At 40.9% G+C, this 21,548-nt stretch overlaps 1 protein-coding gene and 1 long non-coding RNA gene across 13 annotated transcripts in view; one reads left to right on the top strand and one right to left on the bottom strand.

The window, feature by feature from the left end:
- The window catches only part of LOC109371255 (uncharacterized), a 31,731-nt gene extending 16,619 nt beyond the window's left edge, over nt 1–15,112 (top strand). The window contains exons 2-3 of the long non-coding RNA XR_002121847.1: nt 5,430–5,664; nt 14,742–15,112. This is a non-coding gene — a long non-coding RNA (uncharacterized LOC109371255). The remainder of the gene's footprint in view (nt 1–5,429; nt 5,665–14,741) is intronic.
- The window catches only part of FGGY (FGGY carbohydrate kinase domain containing), a 415,184-nt gene that overhangs the window by 207,921 nt on the left and 185,715 nt on the right, over nt 1–21,548 (bottom strand). The gene's annotated exons all lie outside the window — the stretch shown is intronic.

Raw genomic sequence — 21,548 nt, 5'->3', positions numbered from 1 at the left:
TGGTTCCTGCCCTCACAGGGCTCGCTTTAAGTAGACACTATCTCCATCTAATACCTCTTCTGAATTACATCTTGTAACTATCATATCTTGCAAGCTCTTCGTGATTTGGACTGTCTTTTATATTTTCTATTCCTGGCCTTGTATTCTGACCTATAGCAGGTGTTTAATAAGTAATAAACACTACACATATTTTATATCAAATTTTGAATGACCCTTATGCTATGTTTTGTTTTGCCCTTACGTTTGTCTTTTTCCCTCTCTCCTACTAGATGAGGATAGCTCAAAGACGATTTTATTTATCTCTGGATTCATTTCCTCTTCCCACCAGCACACAGCAGTGTCGAGAACATACTCGTAAATTCTCAGTAATGTTCATTCAACTGAATTTATAGATTTCTTTTAAAAAGAGAAGACCATAAGACACCGATCAATCAGCTTAGACAAAAAGATTACACACACACACACACACACACACACACACACACACACACACACATGATGCTGAATATCAGTTGGGACAGTAGAGACTGGATTAAATGTAACTCTTGGATGCCACTGAGACAAGGAACGTGTTTCCTAATATAACCCACCAGTAATGCACTCTTATCTTCTCTCACTCCGGGATGATGTAATGTATCAAGGCCTATGCATGAGCCTAGAAAGTGAATGCCAGGGGACCCAAGCCCCTCACTAGTTATCGTGCTGCAATGGTGGCAAGACATTGAGGATATCATCATCTAGTGAAATAACAGCTCTCAAATCCTCCTAGCGTGGTCAAATCTGATTCAAGAAGTGGATGGCAGTTAACTTCTAGGTGAAAAGCCCCAGGTCGTCTAGCTAAGTGGGTCTGAGGAAGGCAGGGTGGACACCAGGTCAAGGGGTTTGGACCTGTTCTGACAAACGACCAGTAACTACTGCAGACCAGTGAGCTGAGGAGCGGCATACACAACTTGTATTTTAGGGAGATAAATATCATAATAGTAACAGTGCCATTTATCACATGCTACGCGCTTTCAATCACTGTTCTTGTAATTTTTCAGTTGCTTATCCCTTCAATGCCTGCAACAAAACGAGGAGGCTAGGATTATAATCACTGTTATAGTTGTAGAAATAAAAGCATGAAAAGGTTACATAATTGGTTCAAAGGCACCTATCTGCTGAGGTGCACCTTTAGGGTTTCAATTCAGGATCCTCTGATTCCAAAGTCCGGGGTCTTCCTACGATACCGTGTAGATTAGAGTAGGTGGTTACTGGAGCCAGGAAGGATCGCATGTGGGTGCTGATAGTCCTGGGTAGAGAAAGGAGGCAGCTTCATTTGCAGGAGGCTCCCATGGAAGTTCATGTCCAGGAACATGAAATCCCAGCATGCTGAATCTTCTAGCTCCTTCCTTTCCTCTTCTAGGAAGGTTCCAAAAACAGAAATTCTGGACTTCCAATGGCCCTTCGAGACCACTAACTTCAGTGTAGCCATTTTGCAGTAGAGAAAACTGAACCTCAAGGTCACTCAGCTGTGGAGGTAGAATCTGGATTAAACCCCAAGGCTGCAGACACCGGGCGGGCGGGCTTTCTCCACTTCACACCCCCTGCTGTGGCACTGCCCTCCTTTACTCACCCCATCCTGGAGCAGGAAGCTCACCTGAGCCAGGGCTATAAGTCACAGGGAGAACAGGAGACCTGGCAAAAATCCAATGGATTCCAGCGGCGCAGGTGGCCGACTGTGAACTATTCAGAGCACACAGTGCAGTCTTTTTAGCTTGAAATCATCCACGTTGACACCCACAGTGACCTAATTCTCTAGATAATTGCTGATGCCCTAGTTTGTTCTCGCCTAGCCTAAGGCCACCTCCAAAGAGCCTTTCCTGGGTAGATCATAATTAATCCCTCTTTCCCCTGCGATCGCACAGCATGTTTCTTGGAATTACATCATTCTGCTCTACATAATGGCTTTTTGCCGTGTGCCTCTTCTCTGTTGTAGATTATAACCGCCATGAAGGCAGAGCTCTTTTGGTAGATGTATACATAGGAGGCAAAAGGCTTAGCAGAGCAGAGTTGAGGTTAGGGGGTGGGCAAGCTTGGATGGAGATCCTGGCTTTACCAATCACAGGGTTTGTTTCCTTGGGCAAGTGATTTCATTTTCCTGCTATACCGGGTGTGCCAAAAAAATGTATGCACATGACGTATCATCTTTTGTTATCGGTATATTGAGTATTACAACTTTAATACAGTTTTTTTCCTTTCTTAAAGTGTGTATACATTTTTTTTTGGCATCCTCTGTAGTTTCCTCACCTGTACAAAGGCTATAATAATACTACTTTTTTTTCCCCCAAAGTGGTTATGAGACTGAAGCAAGATAATACACAGAAAGCACTTTAGGATGTTGTCTGCCACATGGGAAACGCACGATAAAGATATTATTATGGTTACTATGACTCCGTATTCTGGATGTATCCATATCGCCTGGCACACAGTGGCTAGTCAGTTCATTTTGGCTTGAGGAGAGATCATGTTACGACATGTTGAGATATATGCTTTGAGAATCACGACAGCAAACCGCAGAAACTGCAAAAGCTGTTAAAATATTCATAGTGATGGAATTCAGTTTTCTAGCATGAAAAGTGTCTCCCTGTGGTCATGTCTCCATGGCCTGTCTCCAGAGTGAAATGTTTTAAAAGGGCAGAAGGTGTTCTCTTCGAAGTTATTTTAAGGACCAAATGCTTGTTTCAAAAGGAAAAATTATTATTTTAAAAGCAAACCCCTTGACTGTTAAGATGACCAATGCTTTCAAGACTCAGACAAAGAGTTCTGCCATGGAGAGTTTCCCCACTGTTAGGGAAGGCAACTTTAGAAAATATATGAAAATATTTTAGCTGTCATTGTGCTGAAGACATTACCAGGTTTAAAGCAGTGGTCTTCAAAGTGTTTTTTTTTCTTTTTTTTCCCCACAATCTAGTAAAAAAAAAAAAAGAAAAGTCACATGAAGAAAATTGGGAACTGACATAGGCTTCTCATTAAAAACAAACCCTAGAATCGAGGTTATTTAACAGAATGTTTTATCGCTAAAAAAGATAGGAAGGAGATGCTCTCAAAATAAAGGACATTCTTTCAAATTAAATACATTTCCTTTTGTGACCTTATTTTCTCATTTCATCACACACCCTTGATTACTTTATCAAGGGCCAGTGCTGGTCTCTAGACTACTGTTTGCAAACTACAAAATTATATTAGATTGGTGCGAAAGTAATGACGGTTTTGCTATTATTTTTAAAGGACGAAACCGCAATTATTTTTGCACCAACCTAATAACAGCCTCCTAACAATGGGTGAATGAAACAGCAAGCTCTTCACGTGAAAAAGTCAGTCAGTGGGTCTGGTGTTAACCACACAATGCCAAACATCTGGTGATCTGAAGACATCTGGGGCTTTTCTATTATGTAGACCAAACATGATTCAGGTAATTGACCAAATTTTTCACTTCCCAACCAGATGTCTTACTTTCATATAAATGAAGCCAATCTTGTACTTTCATGTGCAAATAAGCTAGACATAAATTCATCCCTGGGGGGCAGAATTAATTGCTCATTCTCAATGAATATAAAATTACATATTATGTTTTCTTTTTTCCCCCCAATTATTTTACCTTTGAAAAAGGTTTTCTACTCTTGTTTTGGAAAGCATATACTTCATCTTAGAAAACTTCTGTCTTTTTAAGTGTTTATTCCTTTTTTTTTTTTTTTTGCTACAGTGAGGCCCTGTGCTGTAATGCAGTGTGTGGTCTTAGGAGCCAGGATGAATTGGGTTCTGATTCTGGGCACAACCCCACTCCCAATCTGTTAAGGGCCTTGGAAAAAGTTACTGAAGTCTCTGAATTCAGTTTCTTTGCAGATACAAATCATAAACCCATCAATATGGGACAGCACGAGGACTTGAGATCAGTCATTCCTCCAATATGTGTTGGGCAACCACTCTGCGTGTCTGTTACGGAGACAATGGAGAACCCCAGCGTTTTCCTCTTCCTCCTCTGGGGCCTCTGTCCAGAGCACAGCACAGGTGCTATAACAGGAAGGGGTGCTATGAAAGTCAAGATTATGCAGGAATGGCAAACATACTATCCAACAAAGGTGATTTCTTTATTCAGGACTGTTAATAAAAGGGTGAGCAACTCCAACGGCAGCTCATTTTTAAAAGGAGTATCAAGTTTGTAAAAGGAAGGACCTGTCTGAAACCTTGCCTCTTCTTTCACTGTTCTCTGGCACACACTGGAATTTGCTCTGATCATGTTTGTTTAAAGAATTCCTGTGGTTAGCAAGGACCCTTCACTTTCTATGCTGCTGTGCTGTCAACCAACCGTTTACTGGACAGAACATGGCATGTAGGCGATAGTGTATCCCTTCAGTCAGGTTTAGTGGGCAAAACTCAAGGACAGAGGCAATATTCAAAAGACTGGGGTCTTTGTGCTGTTAGAGGTCCTTCAAAGGGAAATAAATTCTTAGATACAAATACACACACACACACACACACACACACACACACATACACACAAGGGGGAGGGGGCAGCATAGAGAACTCAACTGGACAAGGAGAGGCTGCAATGAAGAACTCGTAGTTTAACAGCCCTTGTGTTTCAGTAGCTGGCTACAAATGAATAGAGTGCATAAAAGATAAAAGGGTTAAAGTTGCTTATGCCGTTGCCTTAAGATGTTAGATTCTGTTGTCACTGAAGCCCAGAAACATCTCACGTATATGAAGAAATGGAATGTGCCTATGTTTTTTAAAGATTTTTCCAAGTACCAGAGCTTTTTTCCCCCAAAATGAAATCTGTCACAGAACCCTAGTATCTAAATCTGATCTGGTTCAACTAGAGAAAGAAATACCCAAAGTGACGAATGTCCTGGTCTGGACACCTGAGGGACATCTAGGTTTGGGGGACTGAGGAACAGAGGTTCAACTTTGGAACTTAACCCATAGTGAGAGTCTATCGATGTGGAGACCGTTAAGACGGGAGGGATAGAAACGGAGACCTGTAAAACGGTAAGCCCCTTTCGTGAGCTTTACTGTAGCAGGAAAGCTGAAGAAGCAGATAGCGTCCACTCTGTAACCGAAAGACAACGACCTCAGCCTGGGCGAAGCAGGACACTGGCACTGCAGCACCCACGGGGCGGAGTGGAATCGGCCAGCCTGGCATTTAGCCAGAACGTGGGAGTCGACTCCCTGAAGCCCTTACCCAGGTCGCCATGGGAATTCAGCAGGGGATGACTCCAAAAACGAGGCTCTAACTTAATGCCATTTAAGTCTCCATCTAGGTCATCCAGCCTGTATGCGGGCGGGGGCAGGAGGCTCACACAGATTTGGGGGAAACTGCTCAAGTCATAAGCAGATGGAAGCCTCAAGCTCTGTAAATGAAACAAACCTAATTTCTCTATTTTTTGAAGTCTCATTCTTTAGACCCAAGACCTGGGAAACCAAACAGACCTTAGGCAAACCGAGACAGGCAGGCTGACCCGAAGCCCAGACGTGTCACCAGCCATCTCATCCTTTGACGGGGAGCCAGCCAACCACCAACAGGCTTCAGTGCCTTTAGCTGCGGGGAGCAACGGATGAATCGCACAGGATTCCCCCTCATGGAGCTGTTTCCAGGGAGAGATTTTTGGGATTGTACAGCCTCTGGTAGGTGATCAAGGCAAACATTCATGAGGCCAGTCCACCAGCCCCCAGCTTCTATGATCAGAGTTGACATTTTTTAAAACAAAAATTAAGATCATGAAGCTATTATGCACTGTGGATTTTTCTTCAGTTTACAAAAATAATACAACTTTCACTGCAGATAGTTCAAACAATGTAGAAAGATAGGGGGAAAAAAAAACCAAGAAACAAAACAAAACAAAAAACAACAAAGAAAACCTTCCCCTTAATTTTCCTCCTCCCAGACATAACTACCACTGGAATATCAGAAACTATTTGAGACTGTCCTTCCAAAATATTAAGATGCACATGTATGTAATTTTATTTAAAGGGTAAGTGTGTAATTTTAGAGTCTGTCTTTCTACTCAATAGTGCATCATAGACACCTTTACTTATCAATGAGTATAGTACATTCTTTTAAAAATGTGGATGTGCCATACTATTTAACTAACTCATCCGTATTTGTCACTTAAGTTTGTTTCTCCCAAATTAAAAACGAATGCAGACTTAGCAAGGAGAGACTTAGTGAACATTATTATAAGGGAGGCAAAGGGGCTTTGCAGTAGGGGAGGGGAATTACTGCTATAAGGAGAACGTTGTGACCATAAGATCTGCAAGTGGCTCAAGAGTCAGACAAACAGGGTCTTTCTTTCATAGAGAGGAGTGAACAAGGCTAGAAAGAACAGAGTGTGGGGAAAAGGAATGAAAGAGTGGTGTGATTGGATAGTAGATAAGAGAATGGTTTATCCTGATGCCAGTCTATTTTAGAAGAGGAATATGTAATGGTTAATGTCATGTGTCACTTTGACTGGGCCACAGGATGCCTGGAAATTAGGTCAAAGGTTATCCTGGGTGTCTTTATAAGGGTGTTCTGGGATGAGATTAATACTTAATCAAAGACTGAGTAAAGCATATTGCCCTCCCTAATGTGGGTGGGCCACATCCAATCAGTTGAGGGCCTGAATAGAACAAAGACTGACACCTGTTCCAGTCCCCCACCGCTCAGAAAGAGAGATCCTTCCTGCCTGGCAACCTTTTAACTGGTACTGGGCTTTGTTCCTGCCCAGTTTTGACCTGAAACATCAGCTTTTCCTGGATCTCAAGCCTGCAGGCCTTCAAACTGGAACTACTCCATCAGTTCTGGGTTTCCAGCTTGCTGACACACCCTGCAGATCTTGGGACTTACCACAACTGCATAAGCCAATTCATTATAATGTATGTACACACACACACACACACACACACCTAAATATGCATAAGGCAAAGCATGGGGATTTGCAGGATCTGTATTCGGCCTTGTCATGAGTAAACAGGGGAGGCATCCATGAATCTTATCAAACTCATATCGGGGAGGATAGTTCTTTGCAGGAAGACATTTCCTGGCTTACCTACCCAAAGCAGGGGGCATTTATTAACTCGCACTGTTTTCCGGGAGCACAGGGCTCAGCTCAGGTAAAACTTGACACTGTCATTTCTAATCATTCTTATTATAAATAGTACTGTAGAGAACATCTTTGAATGCATCTTTGGCACCATGGCTTATTTGAGGAGTTTAGTTTCACTTAGCATGATAATCTCAAGATCCATCCATGTTGTTGAACATGGCAGTATTTCATCTTTTCTTATGGCCAAGTAATATTTCATTGTGTATATGTACCACATCTTCTTTATCCAATCATCTATCATAGGACACTTTGGTTGTTTCCATGTCTTGGTCACCATGAATAATGCTACAATGAACATCAGGGTGCATATATCTTTATGGATAAATGTTTTCAGATTTTTGGGTATATACCCAGAAGAGGGATTGCTGGGTCATATGGTAGTTCTATTCTTAATTTTTGGAGGAACCTCCATACTGTTTTCCACAGTGGCTGCACCAATCTGCATTCCCACCAGCAGTGTATGAGGGTCCCTTTTTCTCCACAGCCTCTCCAACGCTTGTCATTACTTGTCTTGTTCATAATAGCCAATCTACTTCTTTAGATGAATGCACTCCAACCTCCTTGGAGACAGAGTGGAAGGAGCCCATGTGTTGAATTCAGGCACACTTGGGTTCAAATCCACTCCAAGATTTACCAGCTGTAAGAATTTGGGTTGTGTACCTGCTCTATTACTCCTTGTACAAGCTGGGAAGGCTAGTACATAAAAGGGATGCTGTGAAGAACAAACGACAGCATGAATGTGAAAGGACCCAGCACACAGCATGGCACTTTTTATTTTTTATTTTCCTCTTTTTTTTACCCATATAGAGGAAGTTATATGGGAGCAAATCATGGTATAAGGGAAGGGGATTATGTCATATTAAGTGTCAGCTGTGATCCAAGGATGGTACAATATATAGTACTCTAGGGCTCTTAATCTCATTTAAACTCTGACTAATCCCATGCAGGAGGAGAGGTCATCCCCATAATATAGATAAAGAAACCAAAACACAGGATGGCCGTGCAAACTTCTCAGTGTTCCACTTCAAATAGTAGGATTGGAGTTGGGGTCTAGATGCGCGGGTTGTAAAGATCATTTCAGCTCTGTCAGCCGTGGAATGAAAACACTGACCCCCAGAGCCCAGAGGTAGCCATTAGTTCTACCCTTTCCTTCTGGGAAAATGACCATCTTCCAAATGTTGTGCCTGCAAATTCCCTGAGTAAGACTCCACTTAGCAGCCTCTAGCCTCATTCTCCAAGGAAGGCTAGTGCAGCTTTCCCAGAAGCCATGAACTGGCAGACACCCAGCAGATGCTCCAGGATTCCACTGGGAACAACGAGGGAGCGAGTAAAAGAAGTAGCGAAAACCAGCAGTCCCAGGCCTAAATACTTCACAAAATGAACGTACACAACAGCTAGTCCATAACTCGAAAAATCTCCTAAACTAAAGCCTAAAAGAAAAGTTTCTGGAATTTCACAATTCTTTCCCTGAGGTAAGTGGAAAGGGAAGAGAAGAAGACAGGAAGTCCATTTATTAAATGCCTGGGAGCCAGCCATTAGCATCCCCACTGTTCAGCTGAGGAAACTGAAGCTCAGAGCCTTCCTAAGGGGTGACATTGGGAACTGGTACCAGCTGTCTGGCTCCAAATCCCACTCTAACGTAACTCCCCTCCTATGTCTTCATTAATCTAAAATGTTTGGTTGGAATCAAATAAAACCCCAAGGTCTTAAAAAAGAAAAAAAAAAGTATTAGCATTTGGTTTCCTAACGCTAACTCTCCTGTTCTTATCACCCTGTTTCCTCATTTTTCACCAGCTGTATCAGACAAGCATTGTCAAAGTGGGTTCCCCAAGGGGCAGCGCGAACAGCACCTGGGAACTTGTTAGAAATGCACATTCTCGGGCCCCCTCTAGAGCTAGTGAAGCAGACACTCTGTGGTGGGGCCTGCCAGTGGCTTTCCAAATGATTCTGAAGAGAACGTGGAGAGCTTTTGAAAACAGCAGTTCCTGGGCACCATCCCTGGCTTGTGGTTAATGGTTATGACATGGGGCCCTAGAATCCTTATTTTTTAAAGCTCCCTGGTTATCAGAAGCACAAGCAGATGTAAGCACAGACTCCCCAGAAATGAAATGTTTACAATTAGAGCATTTAATGGCATTATGTACTGGCTGTGTGACCCTGACAACTGCACCCTAGGTTTAAATGATGGCCTCTTCTCTGACTGGCTGAGCTCCTCTCCAGCCTGTCCCCTCATTTGTAGGCTTAATAATACATCTTTGAGGGTTGTGAAAATTAAATGATAATGTAAAATGCTTGGTATAGAGTCTAGTACACAGTAAGCACTAAATAAGTGGGGGCTGTTTTTATTCATCACTGAATAACAATGAAGAAAAAATAAGCCACATAAAGAACCTCTGTTCTATGAAACGCAAGGGGGTGGGTGCACAGGAGGGAGACCCGCTGGCGTCTGTGAACCTTTCCAATCCCCTTACGCCCTGCTGTGCATGAGGCTGTGTCTTGCAGGGAAATGTGACATCCTCTCATTATGCTGTCTTGCACAAAGCAGACGCAAAAATGAACCTGGAAGAATGTGGAAGGGAAAACCGGGCGGTAGCGCACGAGTATTCGGAAACGATGTGAGGACAGAAATAGTGGTGCTGACAGAGCTGTGGGCACTAACGGAAAATCCACGCTTCCAGGAAGGCTGAGCTATCTGGTGCAGAGAGAAGAAGGGTGCATAGCAAGGGGCTTCTGTCTGGCCTTCCCGAGACAGGGCTGCACAGCAAGTGCAGGCGGGGGATGAGAAAGGTGCAGAAAGGAGGCTGGGGAGGGTCAGGTGGGCAGGCCGTGGCAACAGACGACAGGAGCCTACTGGACAACAGAAACCAGCAGTTCATGTGAAAATCCAGATTAGGAAAACCGCATTCTACTCTGACTCCATTGGAAAACAATGACAGTAATACCTTGGTTTGCGAGCATAATTCGTTCTGGAAACAAACTACTTATATTGCAAGACATCGCTCATTTACCATGTTAAAATATAGTAGAAATGTTTGCTCGTCTTGCGGAACACTCGCTGACCATGTTATTCTCAATCCAAGGTTTTACTGTATTTCCATTAAGGTGCCAAACAAGCTACCATATCCTTTTCCTGCTTGAAATTTGTAAATCTATTTTCCTAGGATGAACGATGGGCCTGTTTGGGTCTCCACGTATGGGCTCAGGCTGTTCTATCTCTGTGGGATAGCCTTCCCTGCTTCTTCACATGGCTAACCTCTACTCACCCCACAGGGAGCCACTCAGGGGTCACCTTCTCCAGGAAGGCCACCCTGACTGCCTGCCCCTCCGCACCCTGAACTGTGCTAGATCCCTTCTCAGTACAGCCTTCACAACTGTTGTATAACTTGTCATATTTCTTTAATTCACTGTTTTCCAGATTGTTCCACACTCAATAAAATTTAAAAAGCTATTAAAAGGTGTGGTTCAAAAGAAGCTCTTGGTGCACATAAGTTTGGGAAATGCCAAGCTGAACTGAGTTGGACAGGTTTCTATACTGCAACAATTCTCTGACTCTCATATGCCGGTGTGCACTGAGAATCCCTAAAGAATACGAAACATAAATCACCAATCGAATTTGATCATGAAAACTTTTTTTCCTAAAAAAAATCCTCTGTAGTTCCAGAGTGCACACCGTGGGCTATACTGCTATGTTTTACTGACACTGTTCTTTCTTCCTTACCAGGCTATAATTTCCTTGTGGGCAACAGTGTCTGTTTAATATTGCATTTCTGGTATCTACCAGCTATATGGTAGATACTTGGTGAAAGCCAACTATGATAAAAAGCTAATCAGCGCATCATTTCCCTCTGAAAACCATCCAGTGGCTATTATTACCCATAGGAAAACTCATGCCTCAATCCAAGGCTCATGAGGTTCTACATTTGAAAAATCTCTTACCCCATCTCTTGCCATTCCCTTTTCTGATGACATCCTGCTAAATTGGTCTTTTTACTTTCTCAGACAGGCAGAGCTTATTCATTTCCCTAGGCCTTTGCGCGTGCTGTTTCTTCTGCCAGGAACACTCCTGCCTACATATTCACATTTCTGAAACCATCTCTATGAGGAGCTCTCAACTCAAAAGTCTCCCCCACCACATTTCTTCCAGCATTTATTTCCACCAAAGCACATATCGATAGTTGCCACTGTCTTGTTTATGGGTGTACTTGTGCATTGTATGGCATCTCCACCTCACAGTCATGTGATACGGATACTTTATCACTCTTGCTCACTGCTGCCTTCAAAGGTGCTGGAACAAGGTGCTTCACGAATATTGCCTGTTACTGGAAGAATGAATTGAATTGATTCTATGTATCACAGCAGGGAAGAGCCCCGACCTTCATCCCAGAACTGGATTAAATCCTTACCTGCCACCGACTAGCTCTGTGACCAGGGCAAAGTCATTTAACTTCAAAAAGGAAATAATAGACTTCTATTTTAAGTAATAGATTGAACACAGTAATTAGTTTTTTCTCTCTCTCAGGATGAGAGCGAAATAAAGAGGTATTCCTTTTTTTAAATCGTGGTAAAATAAACATAACATAAAATTTACCATCTTTACCATTTTAGCTCAGTATTCATTAAGGTCATCCAGATGGTTGTGCAAATATCACCACCATTCATCTCCAAAACTCCTTTCATCTTGCAAAATTGAAACTCTATACCCATTAAATAACAACTCTCCATTCTGCCCTCCCCCCAGGCCCTGGTAACTGCTACTCTAATTTTTGTCTCTCTGAATTTGACTACTCTAGGTACCTTATATAAGTGGAATCATATAGTACTTGTCCTTTTGTGATTGGCTTATTTCATTTAAGTAGGCTCATCCATATTGTAGCATGTCAGAATTTCCTTCCTTTTTAAGGCTGGATAATATTCGGTTGTATGTATATGCCACATTTTGTTTATCTACTCATCTGTCATGGGACACTTGACTATTGTGAATAGTGCTGCTATGAACATGGGTATATACATATCTCCTCAACTTCCTGCTTTCAGTTCTTTTCGGTAATATACCCAGAAACGGATTACTAGATCATATGACAAGTCTATTGTTAATTTTTTGAGTAACCACCATACTGTTTTCCACTGTGGATGTACCATTTTACATTCCCACCAACAGTATACAAGGCTTTCAGTTTCTCTACATCCTTACCAACCCTTGCTATTTCTGTGTTTTATTTTGTTTTGTATAGCAGTCATCCTCATAGATGTGAGACAGAAGGGGCATTTCTTTTAAAAGACACAAAATCATAATGCCAAAAATATGAAAAAAGGTAATACCAGCAACAAAATTTTGGAAGTTAGAAAGCAGAAGGATAAATGGCAATCGATTTAACAATCCTGAGCGACCTGAACCCTAAGTTAGTTGTGAGGAACGCTAAGAAGCAACTCAATTTGTCCTGCAGAACCCCCAATGGCTTAAACATTTAGTGGCACACATTATCTCTGGAAGTGAGGTCAAAGAGCGACTAAGAATAGCAGGTCTGGTTGAAAGCCTATTTCATGAAAAGGTAAACTCGGCACTTGACACTGGTATGACCATCCATTTCCCCAACCTAATGAAAGGCTAGAGGTTTATTCCCTGGAAAGAGCAAAACAGAAGACGTCTGGATACTGGATGCAGTTGAGAGCAGGGAAGTTAATGTGAAACAAAGGATATGTGGTGAAAATTTTCATAATGCATATAGAGGCATCCAACGTTTTCTCTACCCTGGCTTCTTGAATTCAAGAAGCCAGGCTTCAATCCTTGGGATAGGATATTGAAAGATCTGAAGGTATTCTTTCTGAGGACTCCAATTACATTAAGAGAAGAGACCCAAAAATACTGGCTGAGGATTCCTTTATTAAACAAGCCATCTGGAACATGCTACAGTGAGGACTGGCTGATCAGCTCCCCTACAGAATTTCCCATCAGCCTTTTAGTACCCCATACTCGAGTATGAAAAGACAGCCAAGGGTCACCTGATCATCTAAAGATAGCCTCTACCACGAAAGACAAAAACCCAAATAAGCAAGTAGATTAAAAAGATAACAGAAATTTGGAGGAACAGAAGGAATCCGACAATGCAGAGATGTAATATCTCTTGATACATATACTAGTGTGGGACCAGACAACACATACACAAATAAATGAACACTAGTTATCATCAAAATGATAGGCACTGAAGTAGAACCTAACCCGGTCACTAGCTCTCAAACAACTGAGAGTTATTATTTTACCTTTTTATCTTAAATGGATTCAGTCATTCTCTCACAGAATTCCAGAGCTGGGAGGATGAGCTCTGAAGAAATAACAGGGCCTCACTGCTTGACTCCAATAAGTGCAACTTCTAAGTGTCTATTATTACTTTAAAAAGCAAAAGCAGATACCAGAAAATTTTCAAGTTTTCGGAGGTGAATCTTATGGCCTGGTACGAAAGAGTGAACCAGGAAATTCTAATCTTTGTATTTACCTCTTTTTCCTGTACCTTCTTACATACCACAATAACATCTTTTGAAATAGGTTTCTAAATATGTGTCAAGAACCTTCAAATATTCTTGTTTTAAGAATACAGACAATTCACAGAAGAAAATATACATGAATAACAACTGAAAGTTCAGCTTCACTAACAAAGAAATTAAAATAAATGACATGCTATTTTCTATTGCCTTATAACCTTATAGACTGTTGAAAATGCAACTTGTATAATTTTTCTGGAAAGCAATTAGGCAGTGCACATCAAAAGCCTTAAAAATATTTATACCTTTTGACTTAGTAAAAACATTCATGGAATCTATTCTAAGAAATAACATAAAATGCTGACAAACTTACATGTACAAACACAACAATCCCTAATCTTGATAGAAATAATTAAAATAGAAATGATAAATAAAAAAGAAAAATAAAAAGAACTCAGAAAAAAATCTAAATGGGTACAAGAATAATGTTAATTAAATTATAGTATACAGTAAATTAAAAATTACATTTGAAGTCTCAATGACATATATATAAATTATTGCTTCAATTATGTAAAATAACCACATATATAGTATACAAATATAATAAAATAGATATAATACATCCACTTCCTGGAGGTAAATGTTGGAAGAAATATTTTTCTGTATTTTCAAAGTTTTCTACACTAAATATACATTATTCAAGTTGTAACTTGAAATAAAATAAAAATTTAAAGAGTTTATTTTTTACCTAGTATTTTTTATTCCTAATAGTTTATAAGTAGAAAATAAATAAAAATAAAAAGAGGGTCCTTGCAGTATTTTTATATACTTTTATATCATAATATTTCTATTCTAAAGGAAAAAAGTGAAAAGCTTTGTGTCCAACCTTGATGGCAGGCTTTAAAATGTCATAAGGTCATTTGATGAAATATTATACTGTTATTAAAATTATGCTTATAAAGACCATAATGGAAAAATGGAAATATGAGTATGTAATATTGTTACTTTAAAACTGCAGGTAAAAAACTAGCATATAGTAGGATTTCAATTGTGGTAAAGCAGCCAGAAAAAAAAGGCAAATTAACAAACTGTATGGGGGTATGAGAGTGGTAAGATGGTTTTCTGCTTTCATTTCTTTAGTTGATTTGGCTTTTAGACTCTTCAAAAACAGAAGAAAGAATTAAAAAGGAGAAGATGATGCTGTTGTTACTGAAGAGCCTTTTCAGAAACCAACAGTGACACACATGTGCAAGATCACGTTTCAGTTAAGTTCACTTGTGAAAGGGCCTGGGTCAAAGTCAAGCTGGGAAGAGCCTTGGGGCATAGGGTTGGCAGTGGGAATGGAGAGGAGACCATTTAGAGGTGTGTGTGTGTGGGGGGGGGGCTTAATGAGGTGATAATGAGCCAAGGTGGTCCAAAGCTCCTTAGGCCCTTAGTTATATCAAGTGTCTCTGGATAATTATCAGTTTCAGGGGTTTCTGTAGCATTAGTGCAGCACCAGCCCAGGCAGGTTTATCTCTGCCCCCCAGGCTGAATTGAGTGCCTCAGCAGCTACAGATCTCAGCACTGAGTAACTAAGAAAGAAATTTAGTGGATCTTCTTGAAGGCCAGAGAATAAAAAGCCATATCAATGTTTGGAATGGAACTGCTCAGAAAAACTGTGCCAGGTATTGTGTTGGTGCTGGGGCCACAGCAAGTAATTGAGATGGACATGCCCCCTGCCCGCATGGAATGTATAATCTGGCAGGAACATTAAACCAATAATTACAAGGGATCCATGAAAAATTCAAATGCAATGAGTTTTATAAAAGGAAGTGCAGAAGAGTTGTGGTTTGCATAGATATGACACACAAATTCAACTGTACACAGGAGTCAGGAAGCAAATGAAAGAGATGCAGAGAGAAATTAAACAATATAAATAATGCAAGTGACTTATTTCACCATCCCACTCAGGGAGCCTGGCCCTGGAGTGAGTTGTAAGTCAGTTCTTCCCTGGGTTGGCTTCAGTTCCTATTTCCTCACCATGCAAGTATCTCCTTTTCCTGCACAAGACTCTATAACAAGCCACGATATACAATTCTGGGTGCACTCAGCTTCAAATGGTGCCACTCATATCATGATCTATCTGCCTAACAGCCCTGCTGGGGTGCACTACCTACTGGACTGTATGGGATCTGGATTTGTTTCATAAACTTAGACCCTAAATAAACTAAGCCAGTATCTCAAAGAAAGACAAAGGAAGTACTGAATCATTATGATTATCTGTGCTGGTTTGTCAGTTTGCACTGTAGAGCTAATTTAGGAAGTGAGGGATTTTCAAGGATAATCTGGTTGACAAAACTGTCCTAATATGGACTGACTTTAGAATCAAGTACTCCATTGGGACGGGTTCTACCACACCCTGAGGGTACATAAGTGAGATCTGATCTACTCAGGAGAGCTTCCCTGTAGGTCACTGAGATCAAAGGGATGAGCAAAGCTTACGTGGGAAGAGAGGCTGAGAAAGCATGGCCAGCAGAGAGGAGAGTATTTGTGTAGGTACCAAAGCGGCAGAGCATGGAGTAGGTTCAAGGAACTAAACCTGGGCCACCGAGCAGGAGGAAGACAGCAGGCTCACTTACCTACTAGAGACCCCAATCCAACGAAATCTGCAGGGCTACTTCACTAACTGACTCCACCAATATTAACCCAGCACTTACCGAGTCCCCCTGAGCTCTTTGGACCCCAAAACTCTCCCTTTTGATTCACAACATTTATTTCTTCCCACTCACAGGGCACTTAATCAGGCATTGTCACATCCATTCCAGAAACAACTACGGGTTGCCTACCATCTACCAAGCACCAAAAACTCCCCTGGAATGGTAATGTTGTCATTCTGCATCTCCTCATTCCTCAGCTTGACTCGATTATTCAGACTACGTGGGCTCCTTCCAGGCGGGGCTGTCACTAACAGATCAGTGTACCTGGCACAGTGCCAAGCTCAGAGTGCATGCCCAACAGGCACGGGAGGTATTGTTATCTGCCTCTTATTAGTGAAAACTCCAAGGCACATGGGCATTAAGCCATATGCCAGAGGACATCCATGTAATTAGTGACAAAATCAGGGCAGGAGATAAGTCCACATGGAGAAAAGCTGGGGTCTTGGTCCAGCTTAGCTTTTGTTTCTTTTCTTAAATGTTGTCAAGTCACTTTCCCACAGTGACTAAGATAAAGTTCTAGAGCTAGACCAACTGGTTTCAACTCCTGGGTTGGCTGTGTGACCTTGGGCACATTATTTAACCTCTCTATGCCTATTTTATCACCTGTAAAATGGGGATAATAGTCTCTTAGAAGATTGTTGAGTGAGTTATGTGAACAGTTACAAATACAGCTCTTAGAACAGTTCCTGGCATATAGAGAGTACTCAATAATGACAGCTCAACTTATTATGTTAATGCACTTGCTGTTTCCCCAAACCTGATGAGTCACCATTTTTATTAGTTATGATTAAAAGTGTAGCTACAAATCCACAAAATGGTGATATAGAAAGAAAGAAAGAAAAGAAATTTCTCTCTCATGTAAAGGAAGTCCAGAGAAAGAAACCCCAAGGCTGGTATGGTAATGCCACAAAAGCTCACTGTTTGGCCATTTCTGGGGAATGGCCCTTGGCTTCCTTATCTAAAATGGCTGCAAAAACGCCAGGCAGCCTACACAATTCAGGCAGTCAGGAAGGGAAAACACAACCATCCCCGGCTCCTTTACAAGAGACTTCTCAGGCATCTCATAGGACACCTCCGTTTACACCTCATGGGCCAAAACTCAGATAAACATATATAGCTACAAAGAAGGCTGGGAAATGTAGTCTTTAACAAGCCCTATGCACAATTTAAAGACTGAGTTGTATTAATAAAAGGGATAAGGTATGTAGATTAGGTGGGCACTTGGCATTCTCTGTACCTAGTCACGTACCACTAGGGGTGATGAGGCTGGGAAGTTGGTCCCAGTCCCATCCCATTTTATCAAAGCTTTGGGGTTCATAACAAATCAAAGGACATTTTCCAAGCACATTTTCTCAAAACCTATAAAGCTGCCTCTACTTTAATTATTTTGAAAGCATATCCCCCTTAAGGGAAATGTAACTATATGGGTCTGATTCACTCTAAATTATTGAAAAATTGATTTTTTTAAAAAGGTGTTTGCTAGCCAAGACTTTTTGAACCATCTTAATGAGCTTAAAAAAATAAAACCACTAACTGTTTCTTTTGAAGAGTAGAATCGTGTGTTTGCCAATAAAAAAGAGAAAAACTGAACCCCTAGATTACTGTGTTTACATATTCCTTTGCTATGGATAACCTTTTATAAGTCTTTGACTTACAAATAAATAAAAGCCAATAGTCTCATCACTATCATGGCAAATTTAATTTTTTTAAATGTATATGCAAATTTTATTTTAAAACACATATTACTTCATATTAAATATGTATTATCAATAATTTGAGTGTTTTATTGCCAAACCTTTTAAAATAATGCATGTGATAGTGACTCTTCATGGAGGCATTACTTACTCAAGCATTTTTCCAATCGCAGGAATTCAGAATGAAGCTCATAAAAAAGTCAGATCTGTGATTGAACATCCCTTTCAAATAAACATTATAGTCCTGAACAAATAAATGTACTTTTACTTCCTGGCAAGCTTACTAGACTTCTACTGTGTCACAGATATGGTCCATAAGAAGCTACTTCTTTAAGGCCAATGGAAACAAAGGACACGATGGAGTATGTGGACTGTACTCAGAAAAAGGGCAGGAAGAAAAAGGACACAAGGGAAGATGCTTTGGATCTGGCCCTCGTCAGTGAGATGAGTCAGAAAACCAGTAAGCCAAATGATTCAGCACCATGCCTATGAAAAATGCATGGACTGAAACGACTGAGGGCATAATTTACTGGTAAAAAGCACAAGCTTTTGGAGTCAGACAGGCCTAGCTTTGACTCCCTTCTCATCCATCAAATAACTGTGAGATTTTGGGCCAGTTATCAAACCTGATAACTGAGCTTTGATTTCCACATATGTAAAAGGAAGAATAATAATCGTACCTGTACCTCATTGGTTTGTTAGCAAGTTTACCTGATAATTCATGTAAAATTCTTGGCTACAGTCGCTGGCACATAATATACACTCAACAAATGATAACCTTTATCAGTACACTATTTCCTTTCCTTCCCTTTTTATAATAGACATCCTCCCTTCAAGAACCCTGTATCCTTCGTCTTTTATTCTTTATCTTTTCTTTCTTTTTTTTTATGTGGGAGTCGAACCAGCAGCCTTGTTGTTAAGAGCGCACGCTCTATCCACTGAGCCACCCAGGCGGCAGCTTAGTTCAAGGTGCCAAATTCAGTGCCAGCCATAGGCAGGCGTAGCCCACCATCCAACAGGCAATCTTGTCATTAGGAGCACGTGCTCTCACCAGCTGAGCCATCCTGCCACCTGTTGGCAGCTCAGCTCAGAAGCAGCTTGGGCGAAGCTCACTGGCCCATGTGGGAATCGAACCAGTGACCCTGTTGCTCAGAGCTCATGCTCTTAAGCAAACTTAACCAAATGAGCCACTCGGCCAGTCCTATTCTTTAAAAAAGCCAAATTGCTGGAGGTGCCAGTGGGGGTGGAGATAACTATTTGAATTCATCTCCCTAGGACTTCTAATGTCATTGAAGTTGCAATAATAGTGAGGGAATTACTTTAGACAAGGGTTTCTGCTTTTGCTGTTGATTTCAACTGCCACTGTCTGCTAAAAATGAAAATGCACATTTTGAACAAAGCCAAGGTTTCATCTAGGACAGGAAGGCAACATTTAGGTTGGAAAATTTAAATAAAAATGCCACTAACTGAGCTGGCACAATAGAAAGACTTCAAAAAGCAAAGAACAAAAATCAAACTAGATACAGGAAAACAGACAATTTATTAAGACCACAGGAGAAAATAAGCCTGTTTAGGTAAAGTCTGAAGTTATAATCACAAATTCCACAAAGGAGTATTTTACTCTCATAGGTCTTTGCACTTCCTTTTCAGTAATAAGAATAAATTAATAATGTTTTCTCCATAGTCAGCATGTACATCACAGGCAGGGGCCAAGTGTGTCTCGGCCATGCTGTGTCTCTAGTCTCTAGCACAATGCCTGGCACTTGGGATGCTCGATAAATGCATGTTGAACAAATGAGTGAATGAATACATGAAGGAGTGATTTTCATCAGTGTTCTTCACTCATGTTGAGATAATTTTCCTGGATCACCATCAAATGTGGCCAAATGTTGAAAAGTCACTACATGCAGTAGTGGTATTTTTGATCACCCACCAATACAGGCTAATGAAGCCAGCCATGTCACTGACCCTCCAGTGTGCAACAGCTGGAAGAAATCCAAGAGACCATTTACTCCCATGGGTCTCAAAGTACGGCTGGGGACCATCACCTGGGGACTTGTGGGAACTGCCACTGCTCGAGCCCCACTCCAGTTCTTCTGACTCGGAGATTTGAAGTGGGGCCCAGCAATCAGTGTTTTAAGAAGCCCTCAGTGGTCAGGAATCTACACCATCCATGAATGTCAACTATAATATCTATATAGTCAGTCACCGATGTGGAGTACAGCATAGGGAATAGAGTCAACAGAACTGTAACAGCTATATATGATGTCAGAGGGGTAGTAGATTGGGGGAGAGGGGTTATCACTTTGTGAGGGATGTAAATATCTAGTACATTTTTTTGTACACCTGAAACTAATTAAAAAAAAATGAAAAGAAAAGAAACCCTCAGGTGGTTCTGATACATGCTTCAGTTTGATGATACCTGATGGAGTTCAATCCCCTCAATTAACAGCAGAGGAAGTGAAGGCCCAGAAAGGGAAAATCAGTTATTTTTCCAGAATCAACTTTTATAGTAATTAGATAATTAGAAGGTGCCACATTAACCCCTTTTTGGTTTTGTAACATTGTTTCACCTCTCCTGGCTTCAGTTTCTTTACCTGTAAAATGTAGAGAATAATATTCATGGTGGTCATAATAATTAAATGATACTGTATATAAAGGACATAGCACATAGTAGACGTTCAATAAACTTTAGTGCTCATACCACCCTGCTCCGTTATTCTTTAGGATAGATTGAGGAATCTCCAATCACAGGATTTGAGGCCCATTTCTAATAAAGATAGAGAAACGATGTTGGAAAACACATAATCAGTATGGCAGACACTAAGAGTTGGACCTCCCCAACATATGTTCTCTCTTCCTTTTATCATATAAGGTGTTTCAGCTGGGCACATGGCCACCAGCTAAAGAACACTTTTCCCAGCCTCCCCTACAGCTAGCTCTTGCTTTGTGACTAGGGTCCGGCGAATGGGATGAAAGTGAGAGTGATATGTACAATTATGTGTTCATGATCTTAAAAGAAAGAAACGTACTCATGTGTTCACCTGCCTCTTTTTTTCTTTCCTAAGGGCTGGAATGGTTCTTCCTTCAGTCATGTGGACAAAACCCTATGAATGGCAGAAAACCAACTTAAAAAGCCTGTATCCTTGAATCCGTTCTGTGTGGTGCCAGCCCTGGATCAAGAGAAATAATTCTCTTGTGTGAACCACTGTAATTTGAGATTTTATTATAGCAACAGCCTGTACTCTAAGTAATAAAAACTGGGAATTACAGTCATATATATGTTTATTCAAAAATGACCATAAAATTACATGGTATATATTGGATTCTTTCTTGTGCACATGAGCCTTTAGAATGTTCCAGAAATAGCCAATATTTCAATATTCAAACTAAATTTCATTGACTATGCAGGATTGTCAACTAAATTAAAACTCTGTTATCAGGTCCTATAACTATTGGTGTGCGTATACACACACTACATGCACGAATATACATACATATATACACAATTTCATATACAAACACACACATACACACACACACACACACACACA

Source organism: Hipposideros armiger, unplaced genomic scaffold (assembly GCF_001890085.2).
Source record: "Hipposideros armiger isolate ML-2016 unplaced genomic scaffold, ASM189008v1 scaffold_557, whole genome shotgun sequence".
Taxonomy (NCBI): Eukaryota; Metazoa; Chordata; class Mammalia; order Chiroptera; family Hipposideridae; genus Hipposideros; species Hipposideros armiger.
The sequence above is the reverse complement of the archived record's forward strand: the minus strand, read 5'-3'. Positions and strand labels throughout refer to the sequence as shown.